This window comes from Myotis brandtii, unplaced genomic scaffold, assembly GCF_000412655.1.
Source record: "Myotis brandtii unplaced genomic scaffold, ASM41265v1 scaffold756, whole genome shotgun sequence".
Lineage (NCBI taxonomy): Eukaryota > Metazoa > Chordata > Mammalia > Chiroptera > Vespertilionidae > Myotis > Myotis brandtii.
Window position 1 is genome coordinate 1260652 of NW_005371023.1, and position 6937 is coordinate 1267588.

The 6937-nt window shown below is 36.0% G+C and overlaps 1 pseudogene; it reads left to right on the forward strand.

Annotated features, from left to right (window-relative positions):
- The window catches only part of LOC102254469, a 34527-nt pseudogene extending 33890 nt beyond the window's left edge, over positions 1 to 637 (forward strand).
- Positions 638 to 6937: the final 6300 nt, after the last annotated feature.

Genomic DNA, 6937 nt, shown 5'->3' on the forward strand with positions numbered 1-6937 from the left:
CTGGGCCAGGCAGGCCTCTGCTGCAGGCATTTTCCTTCATGGATTGGTAGATACAGGGCACGGATGGGCAGGCGCCTTTGCAGGTATCAGAAGTTCATATATCAAATACATCTCTCTGCGTGCACGAGATATGCCTGCAACGTTACATATGAACATGGCTCTGCCTCCTTGGTTTGATATTATTGGTCTGTCACCAGATTCACAGGACGATGAACCTGGAATTAAACCAGCAGCAGAAAATCTAACATCTTTGATAGAAACAGAGGTGAGCAATGGCATTTCTACAAACAGAGTGGGTTTCCTCTGGGAGGAGCTTTAATCTTTATACACTGCTCTTAACACAGCAAAAACTGGCAGGTGTCACCGACTCAGTTGCTGGCTTCCCCTGTGGCTTCATTTCTCGGGGTCCCATCAGTGGAGTTAATAGAGCTATTCTCCAGGGTCATGGAGATCTCAACTCCTTAGTTCCCCTAGTGTTTGGTTCTCTTCCTGCAGAAAAGCTAAAACGTTGGTGAATCTGGCCATTGTAACCTTTCGAACCTATGAAGGCACGACACACAGTTCTTGTTATCAGGAAATGATGGATATCAAGCAATTCATTGATAACCTCCCACTCCCGGTTGATGGACATCACTAAGGGGGCTTGTGTAGAAGCACACACCAGCATTATTGCAGTGGAGTATAGGCCTTGTGCAGTGCCCAATACTGAAATTTGTAATGTTTGCAGCATTTACATGTTTTTGCAAATGTATACCAATGACAGACTGAATAATATCTCCTCATGGGAAATTTATGATCTATGAAGTTTGTATACATGTTTTGTAGCTGTATCACCCAGAATAGACTAGTATTAAAATAGCTGAAGCAGCTAGATTCTTTTCTCCAAATATATTTCAGCAAAAAAATAAAATACCACAACCAGATTTTCTATTACATCATTTGAAAATTGTTAGTATGCTTAATGAAAACTTCCTCAGGTATAAGTGAGCAGATAAGATAGAAATGATTTATGAATGTTCTGATTTGGTCTATGGACTTATTCCAAAATTACTTGATCACCATACAGTATCTGTATTTTTAACTATATTTACATATACTTAATTATTATAAGACATAAAAATGAGAGATTATTACATTATTCCTAATAATAGGGATACTATTTCAAGTGTCAATAAAAAGTATTATTGATCTCTTCAATTAATGGCCCTTTTATTTTGAGGACCAGGCTTTTCTTTCCCTGTTATAATTTCTCAACATCCTTTTTCGTCTCTAGAAAAATAATATGTTCTTTTTTCTTTTTTATCCTCATAACAGACCAAATACTGCCTCTTTTCCCTAGACATCTGCTATCAATACATACTGAAGTTTGACTTTTTGAGTCATAGACATTATGGTATTCAAAACATTTTATATTTATGTAAAGAAACCAAAGATCACTCCAAACACCCTACATTACTTATTTCTTAACCTATACATTAATCCAAAGTTGGACCTGTATAGTTATTAGAATCAGCAGTCCAAGTAGGGAATAATTCTGTGGTTGCATTTTTCTGTAAATAACTGAAAATAATTAGGCTATAGACTAATGTGTTCTGGAATGTTTAAGACTGATCTTAAAAACTTTATTGCTGAGGCAATTTTCTGTAAGATGATTCTCCTTGTAGCATAGAGTTTTAGTTTACTTATTTTGTACATATGTTTAAAATCAACTACTACAGGAAATACACTGGCACAGACATGTATATACCAATACAGAAGCAATGCCATCAAGGTACTGAAAGTCAGAGTAATTTCATAAGGATATAAACTAGACTATTATTTTAGAAAATCTTTCTTAGCATTGTAAATGCCGATATGGAGTCCAGAATCTCTTCACAAAGTGTACAATAAAGGTGGAGGGAAGGGGGAAGAAAGAACTTTTAAAAAGTGTATTTTCCTAAAAAGTGGACCTTTTAAAAATCCAGAACATGATAAGGATGGACATCAACATTGCTTTTATTTAATGTAATTCAGTGAGTCATAGCACAGTGAAAGGGGAAGAATATTAGATTTGTTAATAATATGTTATTCATAGGCACTATTATTACTACATAAAGACATCAAAAGAATCTATAAAAATGTTTGAGAAAATAAGAGAGTTTAACAATGTGCCTGAATGTATGGCTTATATACTAAAATAAAATAAATGCTATACACCAGGAAGGAACAGTTAAAGAATGCAATCATCATCATCACTATTTTCATCATAATCATCACTTATCTTGTTATCAAATATAAAGTTCTTAGGAAATTTATAACAAAAGCTATGTAAAAGATTTACAGAATAATATAAAATTTTATTGAAGTATATAAAAGGAGATTCAAATAATGAAAGAGATATATCATTTGCATAGATAATAAGATCTTCAAATTTAGGTACAGATTCAATATACTAGCAATCAAAATTCTAATCCAGGTTTTTAGAAGTTCACAAGTTAACTCTGAAATTTATTTGAGGGGGGAAAAAAAGTGACCCAAAAAGAGCTTCATGCAAATGATTTCATTTGTATAGAAATATGTATATAGTAAAAAAAAAAATTCAGAACAGTCACTTCTTACTGGAGAAATGCAAAAGTGAACTGACAGGAACCATGAATGAACTTTCTGAAGTAGTAGTGATGTTCTTCTATACATTGATAGCCATTTGTGTTATACAAGATATATACATATGTCAAAATTCATGAAATGGTATGCAACGTTTGTGCATTTCACTGAATGCATATTTTACCTATAAAAGATTACTTAAACAGATTTTAACTTTAATTATATTGAGAGCTGAAGTGTTTTGTGTTGAAGAGTACTAACAGCCTCAACTTATTTTGAATGCATAAAAAATAAGATAAATTGATAAATGAATATAGGTAGATACAATGGAGACGGCTGTGATAAAGCAAATATTAAAAAAATCAAGGGTTCCCAGGCCAAGTGGTTCAGTTGGTAGGAGCATTGTCCTGTAGACCAAAAGGTTACGGGTTCAATTCCCAGTCAGGCACATACCTAGGTTGTGGGTTCAAGCCCTGTCAGGGCACATTCAGGAAGCAACTGATCGATGTTTCTCACAATGATGCTTCTCTCTCTCTCTCTTTCCCTTCCTCTCTATAAAAATAAAAAAAAAAAACATGTCCTCAGATGAGGATTAAAAATAAAAAAAAATAAGGATTAGTATATTGATCACAAAGAACTCTTATATAAAACTTATTCCAATGTAATTGGTGCAATCACTTTGGAATACAATATAGTAGAGTGATGTAACATTAAAACAAAGATCCTACAATTCAACAATTTTCTAGAGGTATAAAGGCGCTAATGGATAAGAAATCATAAAGGCAGAAATCATAGATGAGATTCAACAGAGTTCATAAAAGCAAAATAATTGGAAGAAGCTCAAATCTCAAAAAAAGACTAAAACATTTTTGTTATATTTGCATAATAGAATTTTTATAACCATAAAAATAAACATGTAACCCATGGATAAATTTAGGAATACATTGATCAAAAATATTATCAACAGAAACTACATAAGTAAAAAAAGCAAAAAAGCAGCATATTTTAGGGATACTTTACAATATGATAAAAGTATATCTTTATAAGGGAGATTAATAACTCTAAACTTTGAAACAGTTACTCCTGACCATGACTCAGAAAAATGGGATACTGAAGAGCACCTAGTTGATGAAGCAGTGTTTGTTATATAGCAGTTCTTAAATTGGGTGATGAGTTTACAGGTATCAGTTTTACTATTATGGTTCATATCTTGCATATGTATTAAATATATGCTTGTATGTATCAAATATTAAAAATTAAAATGTAAATTACATCTACCTATAATAAATAAGTATTTTAATAATTAATAATGAAAAGTTCATAAAAGAGATGAAGAGCTTAATATCTGGGAACCACTACCTCCCCATGAAGAAATTTCCACATAGGCTGCTTTCCACATATGTGACTGCCATTGCACATGTGTTTAATACATCGCAGAAGTGTTTTACATTTCACTTTCTCAATTTTTCCTTACAACTGTGAAGTTGCTATTATTTCCCCCATTTTACATAAAAGAAAATTTAGTTTACGAGAGATTAAGTGGCCTACTTAAAGTTATACAACAACTCAATGGAGAACTGGAAATCAGAATTGCCTGACTCTAGAGCCCAAGATTTATAACATTTTACCTAGAAGTCCCTACTGATTTACAGGGATCAATTGTCTTCTATGTCTCCAAATTGGAAATATTATAAATTTTTTACAGAAACACGTTTTAAGAAAGCCCTATGGTAAAATAGAGTAAAATTACAAAGGGATCTTTCAAAACAAATTAAAATTGCACATCTAAAATGTTTCTCTAATTAATAAATGATAAAAATTAATTCATAACACCAACTAACCAAGATCGAGCAATATGAGCTATTGCCAAAAGATAAGAAATTTATGGCTTTCATGTTTTTCAATAGTATTTGTAGATTCTTCTCATCAGTGTCCCCAAGATAAGAACTGCAATACTACCTTAAGTTCCAATAGAGAATGACCACTTAGCACATCCTATATAATAAAGAGGTAATATACAAATTGACCATCACTCCAACACACAAGATGGCCGCCCCCATGTGGACACAAGATGGCCAGCAGGGGAAGGCAGTTGGGGGCAACCAGGCCTGCAGGGGAGGGCAGTTAGGGGTGACTAGGCTGGCAGGGGAGGGCAGTTGGAGGTGACCCGACCAGCAGAGGAGGGCAGTTTTGGGCGATCAGGCCAGCAGGGGAGGGCAGTTGGGAGGAACCAGGCCTGCAAGAAAGGGCAGTTGGGGTGAGCCAGGCCTGCAGGGGAGGGCAGTTAGGGGCAATCGGGCTGGCAGGGGAGCAGTTAGGTGTCAGTCAGGCTGGCAGGGGAGTTGTTAGGGGGTGATCAGGCTGGCATACAGAAGTGGTTAGGGGCAATCAGGCAGGAAGGCAGGTGAGCAGTTGGAAGCCAGAAGTCCTGGATTGTGAGAGGGATGTCTGACTGTCTGAGGGCAGTTGGACATCCCTCGAGGGGTCCCAGATTGGAGAGGGTCCCAGATTGGGGAGGGGGGGGGCTGGGCTGAGGGACCCCCCCCCCCCCGCATGAATTTCATGCACCGGGCCTCTAGTAGGTAATAATTCACATGAAATTTCATGTCAAAATGGGACTACATCAAAAATAAAGTGCAATAAAATAGGAATAATAATCACAATACAAGTACCAATCTTCATGTTTGTCTTTTGATCAGACTTTCTGTAACTCTGAAGAAATAAAATATATCCATTTATCTGTCATGTTCCAGTTGTGACATGTTTTTATATCTTTTATGTCTATGAACAGGAATAGAATATATGTTCAATTTCTACATAAACATTGTTTCAGAAAAACAGAAATGTTACCTCCTCTATTTTAAACCTCAGCCTGCCTTTGGATAGATAAATTCTCGGTTATCCTCCAGATTTGCTCTAAATACTGATGACTCAAAAAATAAGGAAAATGTGAATAACAGTTTGGTATATATTTCAGCCTCCATAACCTACTCATAAACCCCACGCTGTAAGAAGTGACATAGAACCATCAAACATCTGGGTTGTAGATAATCCTCTAATCATTTGAGCCATGTAGATGGCAGCGAGTTTACTTGGAAGGAAAATGAAGTATACAACCTTGGAAACGGGTTCAGACAGCTTCTTTTATTAGAGTCACAATTTTATTACTGGTGTAATAAGACAAACTCCTTGTCTCCATCTCAGCGGATGACCTTGCTTCACACTCTGTTGACAAAATAGAAAAAGAAGGAAGGAATGCCTTCAGAGTCCCTCCAGTAAATCTGCCAGCCCACCTGTATCTTGTCATGTACTATCTGCTTTATGTTTGATGACAAGGAATGAAGTATCTCCTATCTCCTCTACAGCCCGTCTTTTCATATATGCTCGGGCTTCCTCCCTCTGTCCCTGTCTCCTCCAGGATCAGCAACGTTTCATCCTCACTGTATCATTCCCATCATTTAAAAAACAAAACAAGCAAGCAAAATAAGTGTCTCTTAATCCCGTATCTGCTCAGTTATTTCATTTTGTTGTGGTTGCTCCTTTAAACAGAAAACCCTTGAAAAAGCTAATACTTGTGCATCCATGATCCATTTTGTCACTTTCCTAATCTTGTGTTGTTTTTTTAACCGGCACCACTGAAACCACTCTTGTCAATGTCGACAATGGCCTTGGCAATGACACATCTCATGGCCACTTTGTGCTCTCTTCTTACTCAGCCTATCCACAGGATTTGGCACACTTGATGGTGAATCCCCCCATTCTTGTCATAGACTATTGGCATCCATTAAGTGTGACACTCCTGGCATTTTTGTTCTATCTTACAAAATGTTCCTCCTAAGCTTTCTTTTCTGGCTCCAGCATTTTTAGTTGAAATATAAATATCTGTGAGTACAGGCCCCTTGTTCTATTCTATCTATATTTACTGCCAGAAGATTTATTCTACCCTACTGATGCTCAAAGTTACATATCTAGATCTGGTCTATTTCCCAAGCTTCAAACTCCTATATCCAGGTATTTTTCTTAATATCCATATCCAAAAGGCATTATCTTGATTTCTCTCTTGGCCCCCAAAGCAGTCAGACTAATTTTATATTGTGAAATGGTATTCTCTATTTCCAGTGCTCAAAACTAATGGCCTCGTGTCATGTTTAGAGCAAAATCCAAACTTATTTTCAGAGTTTACCAGGAAGTTCTAGCTCTCAGCTGCCTCTCATACATCATTTCTACAAGGTTCTTCTCACCTCCCTCTGCTCGCTTCAATTTTATCTCTTTCAGACTTGACCAAAACCAGCACATAAATTTTTAAATTTCTCATATGTGATCCATTTCAATGGATTCTTAGTTTTCTTTAAAA